The sequence below is a fragment of the Protopterus annectens genome, chromosome 4.part1, assembly GCF_019279795.1.
Source record: "Protopterus annectens isolate FY-2018-M chromosome 4.part1, PAN1.0, whole genome shotgun sequence".
Taxonomy (NCBI): Eukaryota; Metazoa; Chordata; order Ceratodontiformes; family Protopteridae; genus Protopterus; species Protopterus annectens.
Window position 1 is genome coordinate 320,071,134 of NC_056734.1, and position 12,310 is coordinate 320,083,443.

Below are 12,310 nucleotides of genomic sequence, written 5' to 3' on the forward strand. Positions count from 1 at the left end.
TGCATGTTTGCTGTGAGACGTTGCACAGCTCAGTAATGTCAGTAGCTGCCTCAATGACATGCAATACACAGAGCATGACACACAGTTGTGGCAACCCTGTACTGCGCATTGGATAGGCATAGTTGCAACACCTGTACACAACATAACACATTTATCACATGCAGTACACAAAGTCATGCTACATATGGCATAACCACACACCCACTGTAAGGTCACACTCCAGTATCCCACATGTCATCCACACACACATGATGTACCTCAGGAGTAGAGGCCTATCATGGGGCTGTGCAACACTCTTCAACACGTAACACAGTCATGTTAGGCAATGCTCCCTACTGGGCACCTCGTACACCCATGTACAAAGTGGCTGTGTAATAGTGACCATATCCACGGCACTGCAGTTCAGGTACAGCATGCTAGGTGGTGGTCTGTCACACAGTAGTAGCCGTGAGTGACCACAAGATGCATGATGATGATGATGGCACATGGTACTACACCCCATCCGGTTACAGTGACCACAGTACTACACATAGCAATCTTTGCTGTGCACCTCATTGTTCTGTGTGTGCAAACATATGCACCTATACACACCATGCATAGCATGTTGTGTGTGTGCTTACATATGCTAGTATACACATTTTACTCATCAGTCGCCATCTGTACAAAGAGTCACATATATGTCCTGGAATGCTATTGGGTGTATAGGTCGCATGACACACATTGGGTATGTGCGGTGTTTAATGTTGCAGTTGTGTAGCATGCCATGTCATGGCTGGTACTGACATATCTGCAATATGTCCCACACTCACCATAACCACTGTACAATGTCCATGTCGAGCATTGGGATTCCTTCACATCTACATGCACCACTCATCCCATGTCTGTACATTGCATGCATTTGCTACACCTGTGCCCACTATTATGTGCTATGGACACAGACACTGTCATCAGACATGGCAATCTATGTGTGACTCAGATAACACATGCAGCCATGGTATGTATACCATTGAGTGATGGTGCACATGACATTGCAGAGTGGATAATACTTGCACAGCAATGTTGTGTCCATGTACACATTGTGTTCCAGGGTGTACGCAATCACTGAAAAACTACACACATGCATCAAAGCCATATATAATGTCATTAGATAGGGCTGTCTACACTTGCACTGCATGGTCTTGAGCAACACATATTCTGCATGCTGACACATGTGTGGTGACTGTTTGCCTTGTGATACTGTCACCCACCATCACCCACTATTGTGTATGTGTTGGATTGCTGGTGTGTGTGTGTATGTGCTGTGGTGAGCAGTGTATTTCTGTGCATGTGTGCATGTGTTCATGTGTTCATGTGTTCATGTGTGCATGTGTTCATGTGTGCATGTGTTCATGTGTGCATGTGTGCATGTGTTCATGTGGGCATGTGTGCTAACATCACGTACAGATTGTAAAGTGTGTTCCCTGTCTTCCTTCCACAGGTGCTGAGTTAGGGGTGGCTGAATGCAGCAAGGAACCTGATGTCACCGCCACTAATAGTTGAGATGATGAGACATGTATTGTGGCACAGGAAGGTCTGGCAGGGTCTGTCATTGGTCCACCAATCAACAGTACACAGCGGTTAACCCCATCTATGCACACACTCATACTGCCAATACATCCCTCATCACCAATGGCCTTAGCTGAGAGACAGCATACAGTTGGCATTGACCAGGAGAGTGTGGTACCTATGGCACGTGCATCCCCTCACAGCAGTAATAGCCAGATTACTGGAATGGTACCACATAGGCAGATGCCCAGGGATTCTCGGGGGAGCACCACTGGTCGTATTGCCCCTGGCAGACGTGCCCCCAGAGGTATTACAACCTCCAGTATGTTCCAGGCTGTAATGCAGGCACAGGCACGTATGGAACGGTACACCCGACAGGGACTAAGGGCGCAGAGGGCCCATTGCACTGCTATCAATGACAGCATCCGTGACCTTGCCGGTGCCATCCGGAATTACACTGAGGTCTTAGATAGCCGTTGGAGGGAGACATTAGATGTTCTCCACGATGTGTTAGCCATGAGCCAGGACCATGTGGAATGGATGAGAAGCCGACGCAGACACATTCCAGCAACAGCATCAGCTGGCAGTTGTCACGGATGGACCATGGATCACAGCCGCTCCCATAGTGGCAGTACCAGCCCCAGCAATGCTGGGGCTGGCCTGTCCATTGACCATCCTACTAGACCTCGTGCACATGGCACTGGCCAGTCCCAGCAGGGACATGGGTCCAGTCATCATACCTCTGCCTCTGATGATAGCACCCAGTCAGGGTTGGTACCCGATACTGCCCGTAGCACCCCTGCTAGGCACAGGTATTGTGTCCATGGCCGGAGACAGTGATCTGAATGGCCTAGCAGGTACAGTCTGTGGCTGTCCCACAACCGCCCATATATGGCAGCCACATGGTGGATTTGTGTGCATGCAGACACACACACATTTACCATACAACTAGGGCTCACACATACACACACACATTACATCAACATTGGCCCATGCAGTACTGTTGTCCCTCACACACACACACACACACACACATACACACACACACACACACACACACACACACACACACACACACACACACACACACACACATGCAGACATGCTGATTGGATGGGTCAATGTCGGGCTCTGGCAAACCTACAACACATGTACAAGGTGTTCATATGATGACACCTGTGCCACCTCCTGTCATGTGTAACATTGATGCAGGAACAGGCTAACATGGTTCTGATGCACAGGGTGACATTATAGCAGTGTAGCAATAGTAGCAAGTTGACAACAGGAAAGTGTAATGATATCCTTGTAGGTATACCTGAGCAGGCATTATGCATCACAGCTGTGATAGTCATTGTAGAATTGCTTACACCGGTGTTAGGCCTGAGTATGTATTGTCCACCCATGTGCCACTTGGCTGAAGTGTACAGTGTTGCCAGCATGTGTTAGTGAGTGGACAGTATGTGTGTGATGTGTGCATTACAAATTAGTGGGTGTACATCTGTGAACATGGTGTGTGCGCACTGTCTGCATGTACGTGCATAGTGGACACATGGGATGTGCGGTATACCCTGTTCTACACATTGTTAACATCTCATGGTATCTTTCGATGGCCAGTATGCATTCTACTACAGATATGTACTAACATGGGTACACATGTGTGTATGACATGGGTTGGCACTATGCTGTGGGTGATACTGTTGATATCTGTCAATGATCTGCAGTCTGGTAGTATACACCATCTCAACAGCATGACTATACCCAATCATTAGATGATGTCCTGACAAATGACTCACAGTTGTAGGGAACTCAGTAACAGTTGGATCCTTCCAGTACTATACTATAACAGTAACCAGTGGTATTGACCATTACATGTTCCTGGGACCCCACCTGTGTGGCATATAGCTCTCTTAGGTACATGCAAACACACTAGGGATATGTCCATCCACATCTGGAAATGCATGCATTGGCCTACACTGCATTCCCTGGATGGGACACATATCCTACACAAGGGTATCATACAGACAGATGCCTGTTGTCCAATACATGCTGTATAGCAGTAAGCTGTCTATGGCATATTCATCCACATTTACTATACATACTATCCCGACAGTACCACATAGGTGGTAGCCCTCAACATGTATGTTGGGTACCAATGTGTACAGACAGACACGTGTTATGTCATCTGTCCCTTGGTATCCACATATCCATAAGTATTGTGGGGTCCCTCGGTGTTTCACATAACACATTAGGGGCCTGCATGCATATACACAGGGCTGGTGTACACCTATAATGACTCTCCATTATTGCCAGTCATTGTTGTGTATGAACATGTCTGACATATACCCTGGCAATTACCCTCACTCACAGTACTCTATAGTACGTGTCATGGGTGTGTGTGGCAGAGATGTCCTTGGCCACGGATCACTACACTGGCCGGGCTTGACACAGATATGCATATGTGACCTATGATTTGTGAAGCAGTGGCACACTATGTCGAAGGTTACAAATGTATTCATGTCGTATGCAGGCTTCACACCTATGTACTGATTGAGGTCACATGTACACATATTTATTTGACACGCAGATACCCGATGTGTGCAATGCACATACTGTTTGAAACATATGTCATACCGTAGTAAAAGCAAAACCCACACTGCATTGACCGCCTGTGGTGCACACACACACAGGCACTCAGCATTCAAACCTCTACCTAACTATACAATGATGCTAGAGAGATATGCATAAACACTACGCGCTATATGCATTATTGGGTGTTTTATGTTCTCCTTGAATATTTGTAGGATGCTGACATCATCAGCCTTTCCAAAGAGGGATGTACCTCTTTTAATGTGTTTTCCCAGTCTCCAAAAAGGTTATACCTCTCAAAGAATACCACACACAAACACCCCCCCCCCCACACACACACACACTTGGCATTTGCAGGACTCAAACCCCTACCTAACTATGTTATAATGCTAAAGAGATATGCATTAACACTGTGCACTATATGCATTACTGGGTGGTTTATGTTCTCCTTGAATATTTGTAGGATGCTGATATCATCAGCCTTTCCAAAGAGGGATGTACCTCTTTTAATGTGTTCTCTCAGTCTCCAAAAAGGCTACCCCCCTCAAAGGGAACCACCCACACACACTTGGCGTTTGCAGGACTCAAACCCCTACCTAACTATGTTATAATGTTAGACAAATACACATTAACATGGTGCACTACATGCATTATTGGGAGGTTTATGTTCTCCTTGAATATTTGTAGGATGCTGACATCATCAGCCTTTCCAAAGAGGGATGTACCTCTTTTAATGTGTTTTCCCAGTCTCCAAAAAGGCTACACCTCTCAAAGGAAACCACACACATACACTTGGCATTTGCAGGATTCAAACCCCTACTTAACTATGTTACGATATTAGAGAGACACACATTAACAAGATGTGCTATATGCTTTACTGAGTGCTTTTTGTTCTCCTGGTATATTTGTAGGATGATGACATCATCAGACTGGACATGGTAATGTGTGTACACATTTTTTTGCAATCCCAGGAATGATCCATGTAGGTCGGCAGGTATCAACAGCAAAAACAGGACCCTGTGAGTCTCACCTTGTGTGATCTATCTGTGGACACATTGACATCCCTTCATATGTCAACACATATCTATGCACAGATTGTTGGATTTGTGGATACGACATGTGTCTGTGATGTTGATGAAGAGCTGTTCAAAGTCTATGTGGGACATGTGTAGCTCTGTTCCATGATGTATGTCCTGGGTGGCTGCCTTGCAGATGGTGTAGCATGCTTGGGAACCATGATCTGCACATGAACATACCACAGTTGGTAGGGTTGTGTGTTTGTCGGTTTCCAATAGCTCTGTTTATCATGTCTGCCATGATGCACTCCATGGCCTTGCAGATCAGACTTTATAGGCTTACTGGACTATACTTCCCATGGTGTGTTGTGCACCCACACATGTGGGGAGGGCCATATGTTGCTGTAACACATTCAACGGTTCCAGGTCCTGTGGAGTGGGTGAGGCTCAACAGACTGTTCAGGTGCAGGGTCTGTTTGTTCTGTAGTGCATGCATGACACATATTGGGAAACAATGTAATCCAATTGCTGCCATGCTTCTGGCTTAGGGGGGAGCTGTTCAGCCATTCTACATGTGATATCTCCTGGTATGATGTCAGGGACTATCATCTGTGGGAGGTGGGTATGTATACATGGGCCTGTCTGATAGGATGTCGGCAATGTCAGTAAGGTACAGTTGTCTCTGACTCAGCACATATATGCGTGTACATTACTATTTATTACATAGCTGAAGGACATGTCATGATTCAACAGTCTGGACTCCTTCTCAGCTACTCTTTACAAAACACCAACAAACCTGAGCACTAATCCCGGTTATACTCTTTTACACACTTAACACCCTACTGATCCTTTGTGATCAGGCTACAGAGTATGTCATCATAATACACTGGCATGTCCAGGGGTTGGTTTCATGTGTGCTCTCCAGTCCAGCTAGTGAATATTGTGGTTATGACACAATGTCACATCTGCCTCATGTACACAGACAACCCTCTCCTCCTCACATCACACTCACATATATGTGGGAGATGCAACAATATTGACATACAGGACGCTGAGCTCTCTCGACCCATAACTGGCATAGTCTATCAGGTGGTGGGGGTGACCACACAAATCATATATCAGTCTCACATACACCGATAGTGACAGCACACAAACCACATTATCACACATACACATATTCGGAGGCTCTACATACACTCTTCCTAAGCAGCAGAGACCTCCAAAGCAGACACACATACAACTGCTACCCCACTACAATGCCCACATGTCACACAGTTCACAATGTCAGTGTGCCACACAGTCACTGCCCTTTGGGCTAAACAACACACCTGCTACACTTGTTATAGGTGACACTTAATGTCAAACACACTGTCGTCCCATTCACCAGGCCAAACAAGGGAATAGTCACTTTGAGCTGTCTCTCAGGTGCCAGGATGGGCCACATAACACATGCACTCTGGTCACTCCAAAGCAAGTCCAGGACTGGCCCCATCATTGTCCGTGCTGGTGCGTACAACCTCAGACGTTCCTCCCTGGACTACATGACATGAAACATAGAGGAACTCTGTGATCATGTAGCCCAGCCCAGTATTACCCTGACCTTGTCTAGCATCTTACATTCACCAAGTATGATGTCACAGTATACCAACACACTGATCACGTTTAACAGTTGGCTAACATATTGGTGTTATTCAAAGGGGATACAGTGTCTGTCACTCTGGGGTGACATGCTCGACATGCCACGTAGCTTCCCTATGGACAGCTTGCACCTGTCACCCTTGGACTTTTGAATACTGGCTAGGGCACTTGCTGCCACCATACTGCCTTATTTAAGTGGGGCCCAAAGGACAGAATCACCTCCATAGACATTACAGAGTACATAATACTGAGGGTAATGCTGCTCAACACCAGATGTATTACCCTCAAATTGCGCCCACTCAGGAATCTCCTCAGTATGGAGGATAGCAATATCTGTGCACTAACAGACACATGGTTCAGGCTCCCACATGCACATCAGCACTACCAGGTTGTATTTTGTACCATGCTTTCTGACCACATAACTCGGAATGGCCAACACAAATAGGGGGTATAGCCATATACATCATAGATACACATACCTCCGGGTTGGTAGCACTGCACAAAGCATCACAGACCATACATATGTACCTAACATTGTGCAAATCGGCCTTTTGGTTTGTTGCCTGCTACAGACAACACTCCCCGACTCAGCAACCTCACTCAGCTTTCCTGGGAACATTGGACAATATGAAGGTCTCCCCAAACACCATTATATTGGGTGACATCAAATATCCACACATTGACTGTAGATAGTACTCAGGCCACAACACCCTCGACAAACAGTTTCTACTATTTCTAAACTCATATGCTATGGCACAACCGATCACCACACCCACAAGAGGGGACAACATATTGGACATGATCATCACCGACATGGGGACTCTATGTTCCACACCTGCGATATACCCCTCATTGGTAAGGGCAGAACATACTTTATCTCACTGGGCATCCATATCCCGTCCCCACACCCATCCTAGGTAATGTTGGTGAACTTCCCAAAGGAAAATGTCACACTCCTCCAAACCACGGTGGTATCCTTCAGAGACCCTGGGTCAGTGGTAAGTATGGCTTAGACTGCTGAATCCTTTACATGCACATTCTATGGACACCTAGTGGACCACATGGATCATTACATCCAAAATAACAACTGGACTCATTCCTCCAATGGCAGTGGACCTGTCTGGTAGACCCCAGCCATTCATACGCTTTACAACAAATGGAGGAAGCTACTACACGATAGAGCACAATCCCAGACAGGGAAGGCATCTGTGATCTGTACTAGCAGACAGCTACAATCACTCGGGTAATTATGTCAGGCATGCTTCTAACGGACAATTGCACCAGACACGTCGGACACTCACAAGGCCTTCTTCAGTTAATTCAAGTACCTGGCTGGACACTCACTGATATGCTGTGTGTTACTGCATACTGACTAAACATACCCTGAACCCACTGACATTGCCATCATCCTGGCAAACAGGTTCAGTGCAGATGTGTCCCCCCATCCCCCCTAAGGTGGTACTGTCCATACCAACAGAGTGCAACCTCCCAGACATCATGAGTAAACAGGTGAGTGCTGCCCTCCCCACAGCGGACAACACAGCATCAATGGGACCAGACGGTGTCCTGGCCTGTGTCGTACACAGCCTTCATGACAGACATAACACTCACATTACGTCACTGTTTGACATAAGAGTTACTGCAGGATATGTACCCATGGAATGGCGTACAGCGACAGTGGTCCCGCTCCACTGAATACTGCCACAACAGACCACAGGCAATATCGGCCTAAAAGGCTAATTAGCCTGTTCTGCAAAGCTATGGGGTGTATTGTAATGGGACTCATGCACATAGACATGGGAAACCTACAAACACTGGGTCCTACACATTACAGCATTGTTGTTGGCAGATCTTGCCTGTTGGACCTGTCCATATTCTTTCAACAGTCACCAGATCCATCAGTGTTGGGACGGTTGTCCACACAGCCTGCCTGGACCTTGCACAACCCTTCAACACAATACCCCACTCGGCCATTATGCATAGGCTCACCAGCATCAATATCGAGACATATCTGACACGATGGATTGCTACCTGGATCAGGGATAGCACCCACATGCTCAGTGTTGCAGGTGCCATGTTTGACTATACACGAATTACACATGGCATCCCACAAGGCTCAGTCCTGAGACCTCTCTTGTTCAGTATATATTTGTGTGATGTACAGGCTATCACAGGACAGATATGGCTGCCCATGTTTGCAGATGACTGCAAACTGGGGGCCATAATCAGCTCTCCTGCTAGGACGTGCATACTCATACAGGGTCTCACAGAGATAGGTTGACTGGTGCCTGAGCCATGGCCCACGGCTACATGCCATTAGTTGCATAGTCATCCCCTTTGAGGATGACAAGATGCCCACGCATTACCACATAGGTTGTAATCCAGTACGTCTACATAGCCCACCATATCCCACATGGTTTCACATGTTGATCACGTGTGGTCATTGTGCCACTATACTCTTCACGACCATGCTTGGTTACTATGCCACATTTGGGATGTACCTTACCTGACACCTGCAGCAACTGTAATGGCCACAAATGTTACTCATCGGGCAGATGTAGGGACTCACACAGATGCCCTGCACAGTTCCGATACAGTAACTCCAGCTCTACTCAGTCACTTACCACCTACACGGATGTGTTGTGTGCCTGTATTTGCAGGCAATATCTGACCCAGACTTACTGGACATGCTCCACCTCAGGGTATCTGACTCCCTTGGAGCTACACACTCCAGGGACATATACCTCAGCACTGATGTTAAAAGGACATGCTGGGGGGACAGATTATTATCAGAAATCCTCCACTCCCTCCGGAGTGTAGTCCTGGTTTTGCATAGGCAGAGCCACCCACTGACCACCTACGGGTGACATCTTGACATGTGGATGGGTGATCACATGTTTACCCATGGGATATCTTCTGGGTCCCTGCTAGACAGAGGCACAATACACTGAACGTGAATGGGCTATCTTGTGTGACCTACTATTCAGAGGCACAGTGTTCTGATTTGACTGGGTTGCAGAAGCCAAACACACTCTGGCTATGTTTGTACATGCCCTAGGGCAGATAGCCTAGTATCTACCTCTGAGCCTATGATAATTTTCATGATGCACAATGTTTATTGCTGATACTGTTTGCAGGGTTTTATCATCTTTGCTTTCACACTTTCTATGAACCGCTTAGGTATCTGCAGAACATAATTGCTTATGGCAGGGTTCCACTATATTATATGCGTGTATGTTGTCATATAAGTGTGTGCACAGGGCAGATTGCTGGGTAGTGAGAGGTTCCTGGGTTAACACAAGCAACTGCCTGCTATTTGTGGCCCAATGCTGTACTCCAACATGGCCTAAGTGTGTGAGCATGCCCAGTTCAGACTGTCAGTGTTCTGTTGCCTGACATTTGTCTCATGTATTCAAGTGTGTGAACATGCCCAGTGTGACCTTTCAGTATGTTGCTGTCTGAGGTCCACTACATTTGTTGATGTATGTCTACATGTCCAATATTAACATTTGTACTGTGTGTGTTGAAAGTCAGGTTCTATTCTTACTGCAGGACTCACCTTTGTGTCATAACTCGACAGGGATTATGCTGTGCCTGAAGGTTTCTGTGAAGTACTTTGCATAGACTTATCAACAATTCTTCATACAAGCTAACCACTGCAATACTTTCATGGTTTAGTGGTTCAATACTATGACTATAGTGCACAGTATCCTGGGTTCGAGGCACATCGCCTCTTATATTTTCATACTGAGCAGACCAGACTGCTTAGGGGTCAGTAGAGCAAATATGAGCATGTTGGCTTTTGTTCAGCTATGCCCAATGTAGACCAGGCTTGTCCAACATTGCTCAACGTTAACCAACATTACAGAACATTGCCCAATATTGCTCAAAATTGACCACAGTTGTGCTAGTGTTAGTGTGTGCAATTGCTTTACATATACTAAATGCTGGTGAAAGCTGTTTAGCACTGCTTTATATTGCTTAACACATGGCAATCATGCCTCAGGTGGTGCTGCAGGGCTGCCTATGTCGGATGCACATACTGCACTCCCTATACATGTTTGGAAACAGGTAGTGTCAAGTTAGGCATCCCTTTTACTATTTGTGTTAGTCAGAGAGAGGTATAATTTCCAGGGTTCCTACTGAGCCAGTGTATGTGCTATGCATTGCCTCTTTGCCAAGGCCAAAGCATACTGGGCATGCCTCCTTCTGCCTACTGGGGCAGGCTCAGGTTATTCCTCCTCTGAGTCACGCTCTGCCTGTGATGGCCTTGGCAATGGTGGGGGGCTGTTTGGCCCAGGCCTATGCTGGTCCTGCTGCAGCTGTTTTTGCAGGATCATATTATGTAGCATAGCACATACCATGACAATTTGGGTACATGTAGTTGGTGAGTACTGCAAGGCTCCACTAGATGTGTCCAGGCACCGGAACCGTGACTTGAGCAACCCAAACACACGCTCGATTACATTTTGTGTTTATGCGTGTGCCTCATTATGGTGTTCCTGTTCAGGTGTGTGCGCATTTCTGATGGGTGTCATCAGCCACAGCTCCAGTGCATAGCCAGCATCCCCCACTAGGTGACCATGTGGGATGTCCCCATTGGCAAATGTCTGTTACAGCTGCATCAGATGCCAGATATGGGAATCATGGTAGCTTCCAGGGCAGCCAGCACACACATTCAGTATTATGCCCTGGGCATCACACACGACCTGGCAGTTGATGGAGGGGAAGCCCTTGCGGTTGAAGTAGACCCTACCCCACTCACCAGCTGGTGTTTTGATGCGTATGTGCGTGCAGTCTATTGCACCCACTACCTCAGGGTATTCCGCTATTTGCTGGAAGAGACTCATATTGCTAGCCAATACCTCATGGGAATTGGGAAATATACATGATCACCGATATGTGCTGACATGGCATCCAGGAACCGGTGCAGTACCCTGGATGCTGATGCCTGTAATATCCCCATCATATCACCAGTTGGTCTCTTGAAGGTATCTGTTGCTAATATTCTTAGGCCAACACATCCCTTAGTTTCCACTGGGATGGGTTCCCCTCTGTTGGTTCTGTGTGTGAGGTGTGGCCTGCACAGCTCAACAATATGCTGCAAGAGGTCTCTGTCCACTGTATAGGGCTCCACTATCTCCAGGTCATGTAGCCTCTGGTAGGTAAACCTGGGCCTGTACATTCTTCTCCGTCTCCTCACTGTGGGTTGTCCAGCAGCATTTGCATTATCACCACCCTCAGCATGTTGCATATATCACCTTATAACAGCAATGGCAGCCCCTAACATTGTTTGTCTCAGTGAAGCTTTTTCAGTTTTCACTTCTATTAGCTTACTGCAGTGTTGCAGTGTCTCTTGAGAGAAACATAATGGCCTGTTGTTTGCAGAGTTTTAAGTGCTGGGCTGGGCTAGTGTTCCGCTTGGGTAATTGCCTGATTCTTATTGTTTTCACCTGCTAGCTCTGCTAGTACTCCCTGGTAACTTCCACTATTTGGTGTGCTTCCTTTTTCCTTTCTGTTTCCTC